The following is a 15,368-nucleotide window of genomic DNA, read 5'->3' on the forward strand; positions in this document are numbered from 1 at the left end:
ATGAGGGAATGACTCTCGAAGAAGAAGACGACACAAATGATACTTCTAATTTATACTAGTCGACCCGCGGCGAAGCATACGCTGCTATTTTGCAAGTCCGGCCTTAGGCCACTGCAACCTATGTGACCGCAGTGGGCCTCGCACTTTCATAGACCCCACGCTAATCCTAGGTGTATAAATTATTAAATTAAACCATTTTATCACTCGGCCTCTTGATTTAACAGGAACTCCTGGAAATCTCCTGAAATTGCAAAATATATGAAAAAGTCCTGGAAATCTCCGGAAATTATTAAAATCTGTTAAAAACATATACAAATCTCTTGAATATAGACAAAATTGTCATTTTGTGGTGTCATTCAATAAGGAAAACGCCAATACTACGCGCGATAAAAAAAAAAACGGCCGGCATAATTAAGTCTGGAATTGTGGAATCTGGTGAAAGAAGCTTCTCGCGCCTCAAACTAACGAAGAATTACTTGAGGTCAACAATTCTCGAAGATAGATTGAAACAATCGGTAATTCTTGCTACTGAGCGTGATCTATGTAGGAAACAGAATTAATATGATATACTGTATGACTTCGCTACACGCAAGACTCGTAAAGTAATTCTGTACTTAGTAAAGAATGAATAAAATGCAAAGACGAATTTGTTTTTTAATAGAAACTCTTAATTTTCACTAATTACCCGTATCCCTACCCAAATTTGCCCTACGCAATTCGTTCCGCATAGGGCCCCGCAATGGTTAACTCCGGCCCTGCTATTTACAGACGGGTGAATACAGAGAAGATTACTTGTTCTCCCCCACCCCTCTTCTTTTTTCGACGCAAAAGTTACGTAGGATAACTCTAATCCCACTTGCAGAAATAAAAGAGTTATCTTTCCATGACTTTTGGTGGTGTTACTTTACGAGCCTTGCGTGTAGCGAAGTCATACAGTATATCATAATAATTCTGTTTCCTACATAGATAGATAGATAGATAGATAGATAGATAGATAGATAGATAGATAGATAGATAGATAGATAGATAGATAGATAGATAATAACAACAGCCAATATACTAAGGTGAGAAGAACCCTTCTTTAGTTAACTGGGCGAGACCCAAAGCTCTGACGTAATTTCGGCACGAAAAAGATTTGTAAACATGTTAATCGATTGTAATAGTTAAAAAAAAAAAGTTATTTTGATATTTGATACTATCTTTGACAGCTCATAATTAGTTTGTAACACAAACATAATGGAGTCGTAATTGGTGTGTTAGTAAATATGTTCTCATTTCATACAATTTCTTTCTTTATCTTTCTGTATCTCTGTCTCTCTCTCCGACTCACTCTCTGTCTCTCTGTTTGTCTCTATCTCTCTCGCTTCTCTATTTGTCTCTGTCTCAATCTATCCCTGTCTCTCTCTCTCTCTGCACCTCTTTCTCTCTGCACCTCTTTCTCTCTATATCTGTCTGTCTGTCTGTCTCTCTCTGTATCAGTCTCTTTCTCTCTCACTATCTCACTGTCCCTGTCCGTCTCTGTCTGTTTCTCTGTCTCTCTCTCTTTCTCTGTCTCTCTCTCTCTTTCCACTCCTGTCTCCCTCTCTTGATCTTTTTATCGTCTCGTGTTTTCCCTCGAGAAACTCTCTCTCTCTCTTCCTACAAATTATCCCAAATGTTGGCCAGTTTGACATAGAACTATTGAAGCAGTATGTTCACGAAATGATCACCCTAGTGGGATACATTTCATGTTTTGTAATAGCTCCATTAGAGACGTTAAAGCAGGGCGGAAAACTATAAATAGCTTAGCTTTTCGGTGTATCCGGTAAACTGAAAGAAGGAAGTGTTGATAAACTGTTTTTAAAACAAGCAAAATATTGTTGTAACCCTGTGCCTCCTTGTCTAACCTTTTTTTTATTTTTTTTCCAAATACAAAGTAGGGTCACTTAGAGTGATTTTTGTTTATGATGTTGGGCGTCAATGACCTTGACTAGTGTGTAAATGTGTTAAGAAACTTTAGTTATGATTTTGGATTTCTTGGTTGAGGATTGTTTTTTTTCTATTGTGTTAGTGAATCGGGATATGTAAATTCGATTTGGAGATTGTGACATTGTTTCTTTTTATCGGGGATATTGATTGATCATAGTTGGATTGTGCTTCTGCAATCGAAGAGATACCAGCGATCTGAGAATCGGTGAGTTATTTTCTTTAGTTCAACCCCACGTCTTAACAATATGAACAATCCTTCAAAAAAAAAAAAAAAAAAGCTTATTTAAGGGGGAAGTACTCCGCACTCATGAACATAAAAGTTGTTTCCTTTTTTCGATATCAATCATAATAATTAATTACCAACAATCAATTGACTTATTGGTTAATATTTTAAAATTTATTCATGTTTTGTAAGGTAACAATCAATGATCGTTTAAAGTTTCAACTTGATCTGAGAATGGGTGCGGGAAAATAATGGGTATAATTATTTAAGGGGACAAAAAAACCCCAACATATTTAGCCATATATTGAATGGTGAAAAATTAGTTTCCCTTGTTGGTGTCAAAGAAAATTATAAATAAGAGGTAATTAATTCACTAATTAGTTCACGTTGATGTATTGTCTACGCTAATAACTAATTGTGGCAAGTTTCCACTTGATCCGAGAATGGATGTGGGAGTTATAACGAGTTCAAACTTTTTTTTACCTGACAGACAGAAAGACAGACAGAATGAGTTAGTATAGGCTTTGTACATAAAATATATGATACTTTTTTTGCACTACCGCAAAATCACATTTTCTTTTTTCTTCCATCTGTAGCTAAGGTTGTTTTTTTTTTCGTGTGTGATTTACATGGAAACATTGAAATTTAAGTGTCCTTGACATTGTCTAGTTTAAGTTGAACAATTTCCACCACTTTCGATCTTCCTGTATCATATAGTAGTATGTAAAGATTGTTTCATTTTTAAAATGTCACATCCCGATTTGTACGCGCGTCCGGGTATTGAATTATTTCGTGACATCTAGTTCCAAAATTTTGACTGAAAGTTGTGTGTTAAGTTTTCAACGAAACAAGTTTGATTATATATAAACTCATAGTCGGCCCCTGCGGGTCAGAAGTACTTGCACGTTACGCTGTCTCTTCGAAGTGTCAAAAAAACATTTGAGATAAATCCCTTTTATGAACCTTTGACATGGGAAAGGATTTTATCCCATGGTCAAGATGGGAAGTTGGCTCCCAGTCAGAAAGCCCTCCCCCCCCCCCCCAACAACAAGGTGATCATTTATTCACACCCGCCTTTTGTGAGTTCCAACTCTTATGCTATGCGACGGCCGTAGGCCGAGCCCATGGAGGAGTCTCGTTTTTTTTATAATGTACCGAAGAAAACAGTAGGAGGATCATGCTGGGGAACGGTGCAATTGTAGGGACTATTGATGGGACTGCATTAGCAAGAGTTTCTCTCATCCTCACCACCTGCATGTACGCTAGCTAGAGCTTAACTGTGGTAGTCCACTCGATGCTTTAGTAGCTCTGTTACGTTACACTCAAGGCTCTAAATCGCTGTCACAAAAGTCAACTCTTTTATTATTAAGAGAATCTTTTTTAATTAGAAAAATCTGAAACATTGGCTTCAATAGAGACTCTGACAATCAGTCCAATCCCTGACCTTCCCGTGTGGCTCAATATTGGGTCCGCGGAACTGTTATTACCGATTGGTGAAGCAATGCCGGAGGATTTCCAGCTACCCGTCGCCTCAGCGTGGCCCTCCGGTGGAAACATCCAGAGGTGGATCTGGACAGGCTAAGAACGAGTAGCGAACCAGGCCTTCTAGCAGGTCTCCCTGGGTGAGCTTTTGTTTTTTTTTATCTCACTCGGGGTGGGGATGGAACAAGTAACCTGCAACCCAGTCCAAAAGTCCGCCACGCCGTTCCACAAAGGGGGTCGTCATCAGTTCCGGATTGCTGGATTGGCGGCCCTTGCACGGACCAGTGGCGGTTACAGTATAGGAATATGAGACAAGCTCCCCGCAGTTAGCGCTGTCCCTGACACTTATAGCGGGTGACTTAAGACTCGGGGACCGCGCGCTGTGTACACGGCACGGCCCGGTTTTACCAGTCAGTCAACCAATATGGCCGCCTACCGTTGGGTGCCCTCAGACAGGACAGGGGTGAAGAGCCCCATGTCCAGGCCTGGTGGTTGGATAAAAGCCTTTCTAACCATCAACGGGATAATGGCGCCTCCGGCGCCGATTCCCTACTGGACTTCATCGAAGGTGAAGCAATGTGAAAGGGGTGGAGGTTGGCTGGCTACCCCCCTAGGAGAAGGCAAATTCTGAATCCAAACCTTCGCTGCCTTACGGCTAGAGCCAAATACGGGAAAATGCTTTGGGAGTCGATTCTGAGAAACCAGCATGTGGCTGAGCCCGTGACACTGTTGGCATTCTTCCTCTTGAAAAGAAAACAAAGATTACCTTATGAAAAGACCAAACGCTGTATAGCAACTATTTCAAACTCGTTGGTAAATAAGCAAAATAAAAAAAAAAACAAACAAACAAAGCTTTTCTAAGGAAAGAGCTCCACATTACGGTCATAAATATCAATACTCTAGGATTTATTTTCATTTTTAGATCACCCCCCCCTTCTAATTACCAATAATGAATTGACTAATTAGTAAATTTTAGAATTGATTCATGTTTTGTACAATATATAATTGTGTAAAGTTTCCAAGAATGGGTGTGGGAGAAATAACGTGCACTCAAATTGTACCAGACAGAGAGACAGAGTGAGTTGATATAAACCTTGTAAATAAGTATTTTTAAAAACTCGAAGGATAGGGGATACAGACAGACAGACAGACAGCACAACAAAATGCAGATTTTTTCCGATAGTGCCGCTAAAGAAAAAACACACACACACAGTAATTATGTTTTGAAATATGAACTTGTTCCTACAGTACTTCCAGTTGTCATACCTAATCAAAAGAAAAAATGTTAGTTATACAAAAGTCAAAGGCCATTGGGTCCTAATGAAACAAGAGAGAACAAAGCAGATCAAGTAAAACATGAGACACTGTCCGTTTCTTTTTAGTTTTGGTTTTGAAATTTACTTCACTATATTCAGTTTTCTACAATGTTAGGGTGTACGGAATGGTGGGGGAGTATCTATGTAAAGGGGGGGGGAGTAAAACCAGCAACTAAACAACAGTTAAGTGGGAAGAACATTGTATAGCGAGATGCAAGGAAACCTGGCAACCCCAGTTCTAAACGTCTATCAGTCACATCTATTTTGTAGAGCACAATTTCATGCTTTAGGCTTTCTCAATACGTTGTGATGCAGTAACCTACCTTGATAGATATAAGTTAAACGACCTGAATTGAAACTTCGGGACTAAAATCTTCTCAAGCCTCACCAGGCCAATGGTACTATCAAGATATTATAGTTATTGTCACAACGTGTGTTGTGGTGCCGGGGATTTCACTTGAATTAAAATAGTTGAATAAATGACGATCTAGGATTCACAATAAAAGATTCTTTGTTAAAACACAACTCTGGAACTTTATTTAAATATAAAACGTAAGTAAAGCTTATGTACAAGTTACAGATCAAACAGGCATAAAAAACATTACAAAGGCTTTAAATCAGAGCTCTAGTAAACGCGACTGTCTACTAGGAGATTCTTTCATCGACTGGCGTTCTTTCTACTCTCGTCAATTCTCTGGCGCTAACTCTTTTTTAAAAAAATGTCTTTATTTATTTTCAAATCAACCAATAGATTTGTAACATCGTAATTACGTCTCGGGTAAAACCTGAGGCGCTGTTAAGGATCTAGATTTGTGGGGTAATTCCTGAGGCTCAGTCAAGGGTTTATATTTCTATTTACACACAAGCTTTTAAATGTGAAATATACAAATAAATCTATAATGGCATCTGTGACAGTTATATATTGTTAGTTTCTAAATTCTCTTTTTTTTCTCTCTTTTTTTTTGTCTGGAACAAGAAATATTTTGCAAAATTTCCGTTGATCCGAGATAGGGTGTGGGAGAAATAGGGTGTAAAAACTTTTTACCAGAGAGACAGACAGACAGACAGACATAGTGAGTTGATATAAGCTTTGTAGCAAATATCCCATTTATTTCTTAGACCGTTCTTATGATACGATTCTACTTCAAATCAGATGTAGACAAACATTTAAGCGCAGACATACAACGCAGACATACTTCTCTTCTTATCGTCTAGATTACAGACATTACTTCAAAAGAGAAGATAGTCACGTCCTACCCCTATCGTGTGCCAATCTACTCATGCATGTTAGTGACTTCAACTTTCAACTCTGCTAGGTTTTCCTTGCTCATTCAGGCAACGTATTCCATTTTCTAATGACACTTGGGAAGAAGTAGCGCTTATACGAATTTGTCCTAGCATATGGAATAAGAAATGTGCCTCTATCATTGTGTCTTTCAAAATATTTTATTAGTTTTTTTTTCTATTTGTAAGTTATGGCTCAGTGTTTTATGTTATATTGCTACTTTGTTATTTCTTCTATCCTGAAATGTCTCCTAATCTAGTGATTTTATTAATGATGTTACTCTAATCAAATGTGAATATTCGTTTCTTAAAAATCTCACTGCTCTATTTTATGTTTTTTGCAGTTTTTAGTTCTGATTTCTTGAGATGAAGGTGGCCAAACAGAAGATGCATATTCTAATATTGACCTAACTAAGGTTAAATAGCATTTTTGTTAATGTTCCTGTTAGATTTGTAAACATTTCTTTGAATAAACCCTATTGATTGAAAACCCATGTGATTTTTTTAAAATAATGTCATCAATATGGATGTTGTTAAATTCAACGACGATTTCCTTCACTCCCAAGGGACCTTATAAATAATTCCCAAACAACTAAACCGCTTTAGGTGTATTTTATTTTATTTTTATAAATTTGAAATAACTTGAATACAATTATTTTATGAACAAAAGTACATTTAACGTTTAATATAATATAGACTAATTCGACTTAAGATGAATAGAAATAAATGTAGCAATATATAAATTGGTAATGTAAATAAAATGTAACTCACTACAAAAAGAAGTCTTTACAATCTGGCATCCTGGACTCGTCTGGCGTACCCGGACATCTTAGTTATCAACCGATCACTAACCTCTCACTGTCACCATCGAAACAGACACGCACACACACACACTCCATAACAATGGGTATACCATGATAACTTTTCATTTATTATGACACTTAGTTTTTTTATTTTTTTTTCTTACAAAGCATATATAAACTTACTATTTTTTTCTGTCTTGTAAAATGTTTGAACATGAGTTTTCTCACATTTCCCATTTTCGGATAAAATTGAAACTTTGTACATTGTGCAATGTGCGGTATTGTACCTAACAAAACATGAATCTATTAAAACAATTAACCAATTAGGTAATTAATCATTAGTAATTGGTTATTTTGTTTGATATTGATGCATATATATATATATATTTATGCCCTTTGTTACGTTTGCCACTTTTTCCCTCCACTTTCCATTCTCCGATAAAGTTGAGATTTTTCATAATTATTCATAATCAATTTACCAATTAAATAATCAATTGGTAGTAATTAATTAATTTTGGTTTATACCGCAGAAAGGGGGCCACACTCGTAATATTGAATTGAGGGCAGTAATTAACGGTTCTTTTCCTTAAGTAAGCTTTTTTTTTTTTTTTGAAGTATTCTTTCTTTTCCTTGCTAGTCTGCGTAATTATGTTATTATGAACGGCATCTGGTGTGTCTTTATGTTCTATTTTTTTTGTTACTCTCAATAACTGACATTTTTCAGGTTGGAAAGACATGCTCTAATTTGATTATCAATTTTTTTATTCCTTCTAATTTTTTTTGTAAAATGTCATATTTTGTGTATTTTCTGTTGTTCTATCTATTATGCAATCATCTGCAAATAATCTGACTTTTATTTTTTTCTAGTTGTCCAAAGGGGATTGTCTGTTCTTATGATGACCCACTTTATTTTTCGCCCTTCCTTTCTTTGCTTTCTTATCCCCCATATTTTCTGGTATTGTTCCTAGTAGGAACATTTGTATAAATCAATTTCTAAATCCACAATTTGTAGCTAATTACCTCTCCACCCCCTCTTTTTTTGTAATGAAAAAAAAAACAACAAAAACATTAAATAGTCCGAAACTGCATGAAGTCAGCTCACGTCTCACGTGCGGCTTCGATCCAGAGAAATTACCAGCAGACGACGTTCACCGGTGAGCTGAGTTTTAGTCAATAGTTCATTCACCAAGCCGAATCGATCAAATCACAGTTACAAATATCTGACGATTTCCTTCACTCCCCAGTGACTTCATAAATCATTCCCTGGCCAATGTGAAAGGAACCTAATGACGACCCGAAATCACCACTTCCGGTTTGACTTACTCCGTAGCTTTTTTTTTTGTTTTTGTTATTTTTATTTCGAATTTTTTGTTTTGTATTGTTCAGAAAGCTATTTGTGTAGATTGTATTTCCAGAATTATCCACTTCGAAAGAAAAACAATTCTCTCAATAATTAGACTAGTCTCTCAGCAAACCAAAATTAAACCATGGGCATAGCAAAAGGGGAATGTTGGAATTAACCCCGCCCCCCCCCTTTTTTTTAAAGTAAAATATTTCACACATTGAACTGTTTTTCTACCAGTCGCTTGGCTTCATGAATATAGTGCACTGATCAGCAGATTTGATGTCTGACCTGCACATTTATTTTCCAGGAGAAAAGCTGGATATTGCGTTGTAGACACCTCAGAAAATGCGTTTCTGAGACTCAGGATACATCTGTAATGAATATTTCATTAGGTAAATTTAGTGTGCATACAAAGGACGAAAATGTATTGCACTTACCTCCTACGACTTAAAGTACACATATGCAGAAAAAAATTCACAGAATTAGTAATCTAAATATTCGGAAATTCATTTAAGATAATTAGATTGTGCTTATATATATTGGGTGTATGGGAAGTCTTAGAGCAGTGGTTCTTAAGCTGTAGACCGTAGAGGGTCCGCAGAGATTTGAAAAAATGTATAAAATTAAAATAATTTCTTAGCTAGACTCTAGTTTATCCGATCTGATAATGTGAGTAATAATTACTTCGCACCTCACTAATGTTTTATGATTGTTAACAGTCCTGAGAAATAAAAAATATTATTTCGCGCTAGGAAAACGAAATGTGCTTATTTCACAAACCAATCGTTCTTTCAATTTCTCTGCTTTTCAAGCCAATCAAAGTGGGTCTTTCAAAATTTCTCTGCTTTTCAAGCCAATCAAAGTGGGTCTTTCAAAATTTCTCTGCTTTTCAAGCCAATCAAAGTGGGTCTTTCAAAATTTCTCTGCTTTTCAAGCCAATCAAGGTGGTTCTTTCAAAATTTCTCTGCTTTTCAAGCCAATCAAAGTGGGTCTTTCAAAATTTCTCTGCTTTTCAAGCCAATCAAAGTGGGTCTTTCAAAATTTCTCTGCTTTTCAAGCCAATCAAAGTGGGTGTTTCAAAATTTCTCTGCTTTTCAAGCCAATCAAAGTGGGTCTTTCAAAATTTCTCTGCTTTTAAAGCCAATCAAAGTGGGTCTTTCAAAATTTCTCTGCTTTCTCGCACCATTCAAAAAAACTAGTCCGAGCTTTAGCGATCCTGAGACTCCGACATCAATCTGGTTATTATTCGTGCACATTTTATGATAAATTTTGTAAGTTCTACAAGTTGGGTTTGTTAAACTGTTGTTTTTTTCGCAGACAATTAGATTATGAATTAACATTTGAAAAATAAGCAGATTATAATAGAAATACTGACAATGAGACATGATGCCGTAATAGAGGTCGCGCCACGTAAGGCAAAATTACGTAAATATGTTCCTGAATATTTACAATTGGGATTTATACCGGACAAAGACAACTGGTGATCAGCTAAAATGTGTTATTTGGCTCTATCTATCTGTCTGTGCAAAATGTGTTATTTGGTTGAGCGTGTTATCGAAAGAAATTTTGAGACTTGGTATCAATACGACAGCAGTGAATGAAAAGCTCTTTAAGTTAAAAAAAAGTAAACCTTTCAGACCTTGTGATCTATAGGGCAGATGATGTAAAAGTCATCTGTTTCTGTGGCCTACAGTTAACGAGGGTGTCACGTGACCAGCACAAAGACCAACCGCCTTTACTTTTTCCCCTGCTACTGTCAGGTACCCATTAGATATGAGTGGGCTCAGAGGCGCCCAAAAGATTCACGAAATTAAGATTCCCAGTCTTCAACAGGATTCTTACCCGAACCCCTGTTCAGAAGCCAAGCGCCTTACCTCTCAGCCATCAAACCTCTATTGAGAATAACGCAGAGGAAAAAGCACACACTATTGCGGAGGGTTTGATAATGAAAGCGGATTTCGAAATATGTGCAGGCTGCGTCGGGATCCACTAATATCGTAGGGCTTTCAAAGGGGTCCTTCAACTGAAAAAGTTTGAGAACATCTGTCTTGGGAGAGATGGAAGTGTAGCCCTTTTGGTTGCCAGGCAGTTTTATCTCTGGAGAGTGTAGCGTGGTTCAATCTTGGTTCCCACTTGACACCCAGGTCTCACTTGTGGCTTTCTATAGCTGTAGATGCGCAGAGGCAACTGGAATTCATCTCACTTTCAAGAAATGATCCATAGTTTGTTTCACGTGAAGAAGGCCATACTACTATTAAACTATTATGACATGACTAGTCTACTATTATGCTACTGCTATACTACTAGTCTATCGTATCTTATCTTATATAATAGCCTACAGACGTTACTTCAACAAAGAAGATGATTACGTCCTACGCGTCATGCATTTAGTCATGCATATTAAACAATGACCTAAACTCTGCCAAGTCACTGGTTTTCCTGGCTAGCTCAGGCAACCCATTCCATGCTCTAATAGCACTTGGGAAGAAGGAGCATTTGTACAAATTTGTCCTAGCATATGGGACGAGGAATGTACCTTTATCTTTGTGTCTGAATATTTTATTATATTTTGTTTTTGTATTTGAAGATAATGGTTCATTGTTTTATGTGTAATTGCTACTTTACTTTTGAGTCTATTATTATACTACTACTATACTGTTTAGATCCCTTGTTTAAAAGAATGCTTTGTATTTTAGTTGTTTTGCTTTAGCGAATTGGCGCTACAATTTGAAATAACTCAAGCGTGAGATAGTCTCCTAGAAAAGTTAGTATTTCCAAATTAAACACACAAAAAATTGACAACACAGGCTTAGAGAGAGAGAGAGAGAGAGAGAGAGAGAGAGAGAGAGAGAGAGGACCATTCAGGAGTCAAATTTCACAAATTTCAGGAGCCAGAGATGTTGGCAGGTGAGTTTTGGAGGTTTGGACAGAAAAAAAAAATACAAAGCGAAGATAACATTTGGTTTGTTTGACTATGTCATTCCAGTAAATATTCCCAAGGTCTTTGTCTTTTTCACGAGCAGACGAGAATGTAGTGCGGGAGAAGAAAAAAAAAGCACGTTATTGATTGGACCACTCGCACGGGCTAGAAACGACAAAGCACGTGAGTTACACTGCACTCAATTTTTTTCCCCCGTCAATGTCGGCTGCTGCTGTTGACGAGAGAGAAGAAGAAAAAAAAAGGCGGGCAACTCACCGGCGGAACTGTAGGCTATCCATCGACGCTGCGCTACTGTTTTCTCTTGTTCTAACTCATCTACGGCGCGATGTCAGATCCGTATGTTTACCTTTATGGACCTGTGTGAGCCACAATCACTCACTTTTAGGCAAAACTGCAAACAATATTTATTCTGTTATTGTTTTCGTGCAGATTCCCAGTTAGAGCCCCTGAATACAGGCATTCTTTTGGTGATGGAGAAATGAAAAATCGTCTGTGAAATTCAATACTAAATTCTGTGGATACACTTCTCCCGTTGATTTCTGTGTCCTCTTCGTTAGACCGTACAGGTAGCTGACACCTTGTGGATATCTTTATATAATGGAATTTTGATTCAGAGGATCAATACTTCAGGTAAGTTGAAATCGTTTATTTCATATTAAAAGATCTATGAATCGAAATTATTGCATACATTCATGATATTATGGTTTCTTATTGTGCCATTTTCCTGCTTTACCGCCGCCAACCTTAGTTTGAACAATAGAAGTATTTCCCGATAAACATTAAATAAAACCAATAAAAGTTGTATGATTGTACACTGTGAGAAAAAACAAATATGGACGAATTTGTTCTAAAAATATGATCAGTTCTCATCCACTGTAAGCTGTCGTCTAATCTGGGTCTGTGTAATTTGTACTGATCAGAAGATATGTTGCGTGTTGATGTACGCGGAGTATTGAGCTTGTGGTCACAGACGTTCATTTACACTAAAGTAGATCAACAGGTGTGGGTAGGGATATAACTGTTGAGTTCAGTGATGCCCAACGCAGATCGGCCCGAGGGCCATTTAAATTTCTGACACTCATGTTGTGGGCCACATCAAAGAGAAGAATAAAAAATGAATTGAACACTTTTGTAATTAACTCTTGCTGCAATACCTCTGTGACATCCAACCATACTTCTTCACTGTTCTTGGAAGTTTTACATTCTGAGTCTAATTTAGGTTTTCTTCGGGTTTCTCATTTCATTAACGCACACCTATTAAATGGTACAGTACCACTTGCGTTGATACCAAAAGACGATCCAAAGTGATGCCCTGGGTTGCACACACAAAGTGATGCCCTGAGCTGTACACACAAAGTGATGCTCTGAGCTGCACACACAAAGTGATGCTCTGAGTTGCACACACAAAGTGATGCTCTGAGTTGCACACACAAAGTGATGCCCTGGGCTGCACACACAAAGTGATGCCCTGGGCTGCACACACAAAGTGATGCTCTGAGTTGCACACACAAAGTGATGCCCTGGGCTGCACACACAAAGTGATGCTCTGAGTTGCACACACAAAGTGATGCTCTGAGTTGCACACACAAAGTGATGCTCTGAGTTGCACACACAAAGTGATGCTCTGAGTTGCACACACAAAGTGATGCTCTGAGTTGCACACACAAAGTGATGCCCTGGGCTGCTCACACAAAGTGATGCCCTGGGCTGCACACACAAAGTGATGCTCTGAGTTGCACACACAAATTGATGCTCTGAGTTGCACACACAAAGTGATGCTCTGAGTTGCACACACAAAGTGATGCCCTGGGCTGCACACACAAAGTGATGCCCTGGGCTGCACACACAAAGTGATGCCCTGGGTTGCACACACAAGATGTCACGTACAGTGCTAGTTCAAGAACAAAGGACATACTAGGAATACTAAAATATCAAAGAATGAAATCCATGGAAGACACATATACATTTTTAAACATTTTTTGTGAGATTTACAGCATTTTTGGTTCGATGTTTCGGCGGGCCGGATTACACCTTGTTGCCCGCGGGCCGTATTTCTGGCATCACTGGTTTAGTTCATAACGGAAGCAGTCTAGTCTCAGTAACTTTAATAAACGATGTTACTTCTATGAAAGCCAAGCCTCAAGTGTTCGTTTTATCTAAACTAAAGCCTTGTTTTTAATTGATGTCGTCGTTACGGTGCGTTCACTAGCAGTCATCTCTACATCTCTACACCTCCTATTGCTTTCTCTGTCTTCCCTCTTCTTTTTTTCCTGGTACTGTTCCCTGAAGGAAGGTCTTTGCGAGCCCTGAGGAAAAAAAAAAGAGTCGGCTACATTTTATGCATGCAAAGTAGCTAGATATAGGTTAGTTCTTGCTCTACATTGGTTTGAAGAATCAATAACTCGTTATAGAGGTCTTTCCGCTCTCAATATTTTCAGGTTGCGATGTTCTGTTAGCGCGTCATCGTAGTCTAGTGATGAATTTCTGGGCTTCCAAACCAAGGAATCTCTAGTCCAAACCTAATGAAAGACTCCAATATTTTGAATTTCAATGTTTGTACGTTCTTTCGGTATGAATAAGTACCCGACATTAGTTGATGACATTAGTTGATGACATTAGTTGATGACATTAGTTGATGACATTAGTTGATGACATTAGTTGATGACATTAGTTGATGACATTAGTTGATGACATTAGTTGATGACATTAGTTGATGACATTAGTTGATGACATTAGTTGATGACATTAGTTGATGACATTAGTTGATGACATTAGTTGATGACATTAGGTTATGAAAGTAAAGTCGGCGTCACAGACAAAATAATTACCTCATTGTACTTAAATGAATTTTGTAAATAAAGCGCGTGAAAATGTAAATAGCGAACATTGGTTAGTTAGTCAGCTGTGTAGTAGGTTGTTGAAGTAAGTTAGTTTTCCTGCTCAGTTTTTTGAAATAAGTTTGTTTTTCCTGGTCAGCCGTTGAAATAATTTAGTTTTTCTGGTCAGTTGAAGTCATGTAACAAAATACGTTAGTCTTTAATAAGTTAAAGAAATAAGCTTTGTGAAGTCAAGTAGTGGAATTAGTGATATGATCGTGTTGCAAGCGTAATTAGAAAGTCTAACGCCTAGTTGTTATGCAGACCAACTGACTTGTCTTTTTTTTTTTAAAACCATATATTTTCTTAGTGTCAGCCGCCAGTAGTAGACCCATCTTTCCCATCTTCTTTCAGCTAAAACCAAACTTTAAATCAGACTTTCTCAAAAAGTGGGGCGTAACCACTGGAGGGTGCGCCGTCCTTACAAAGGGGGGTTGACAGTCTGACAAGAGGAAGGGAAAGAGAAGCTAGTCCATTTATTTTATAATGGACACATTTTAAAATCACTTTCATTGAACGTGTAGTTAAAAATCATTGTTCGAATCCTAACGATGTAAAGGGACATTATTACTTTTGTTGGAAAAAATTTAAATATTTAAATTAGAGAAGCCGTTTCATCGTTAGTAGGTAGGGCATTTTAAAAATGTTTACTGCATAGATGGTGTATATAACTGGTGTGTATGTGTGTGTGTGTGGGGGGGGGGGTGAGTAGTCCATTTTATTCTACGTTCAGATGGCTGCACTTGGTAGGAGAATAGCAAAGTAGGATTTGTGCTCAATTATTGTCTGTCTGTCTGTCTGTCTATTCATCTAGTTACCCTTTCAGACCATGCGATATAAAGGGCAGATGATGTAAAGTCTTCTGTTTCTTTGACCCACGGTTTTACGAGGTTGTCATGTGGCCAGCACAACCGCCTTTACTTTTCCCCCAACTAGTGTTAGGTACCCGTTAGAGCTGGGTGGACTCAGAGACGCCAAAAGATTCCGAAATTAAAATGTCAGTCTTCACCAGGATTCGAACTCTGGACCCTCGGAAGCCAAGCCATTTACCGCCTCCATGTATCTATCTATCTATCTATCTATCTATCTATCTATCTATCTATCTATCTATCTATCTATCTATCTGTCTG

General features: G+C 37.7%; 2 protein-coding genes across 5 annotated transcripts in view; one reads left to right on the forward strand and one right to left on the reverse strand.

Moving 5' to 3' along the window:
* The window catches only part of LOC106057274 (phosphonoacetaldehyde hydrolase-like), a 284,305-nt gene that overhangs the window by 84,355 nt on the left and 184,582 nt on the right, over window positions 1-15,368 (reverse strand). The window lies entirely within an intron of this gene.
* LOC106078854 (potassium voltage-gated channel subfamily H member 8-like) overlaps window positions 11,599-15,368 on the forward strand; it is a 271,372-nt gene continuing 267,602 nt past the window's right edge. For all 4 annotated transcript variants that reach the window (XM_056014827.1, XM_056014829.1, XM_056014830.1 and 1 more), the window contains exon 1: window positions 11,599-11,992. The gene's annotated coding sequence lies outside the window, so the exon portion shown is untranslated. The remainder of the gene's footprint in view (window positions 11,993-15,368) is intronic.

The sequence above is a fragment of the Biomphalaria glabrata genome, chromosome 16 (genome assembly GCF_947242115.1).
Source record: "Biomphalaria glabrata chromosome 16, xgBioGlab47.1, whole genome shotgun sequence".
NCBI classification, from domain to species: Eukaryota; Metazoa; Mollusca; class Gastropoda; family Planorbidae; genus Biomphalaria; species Biomphalaria glabrata.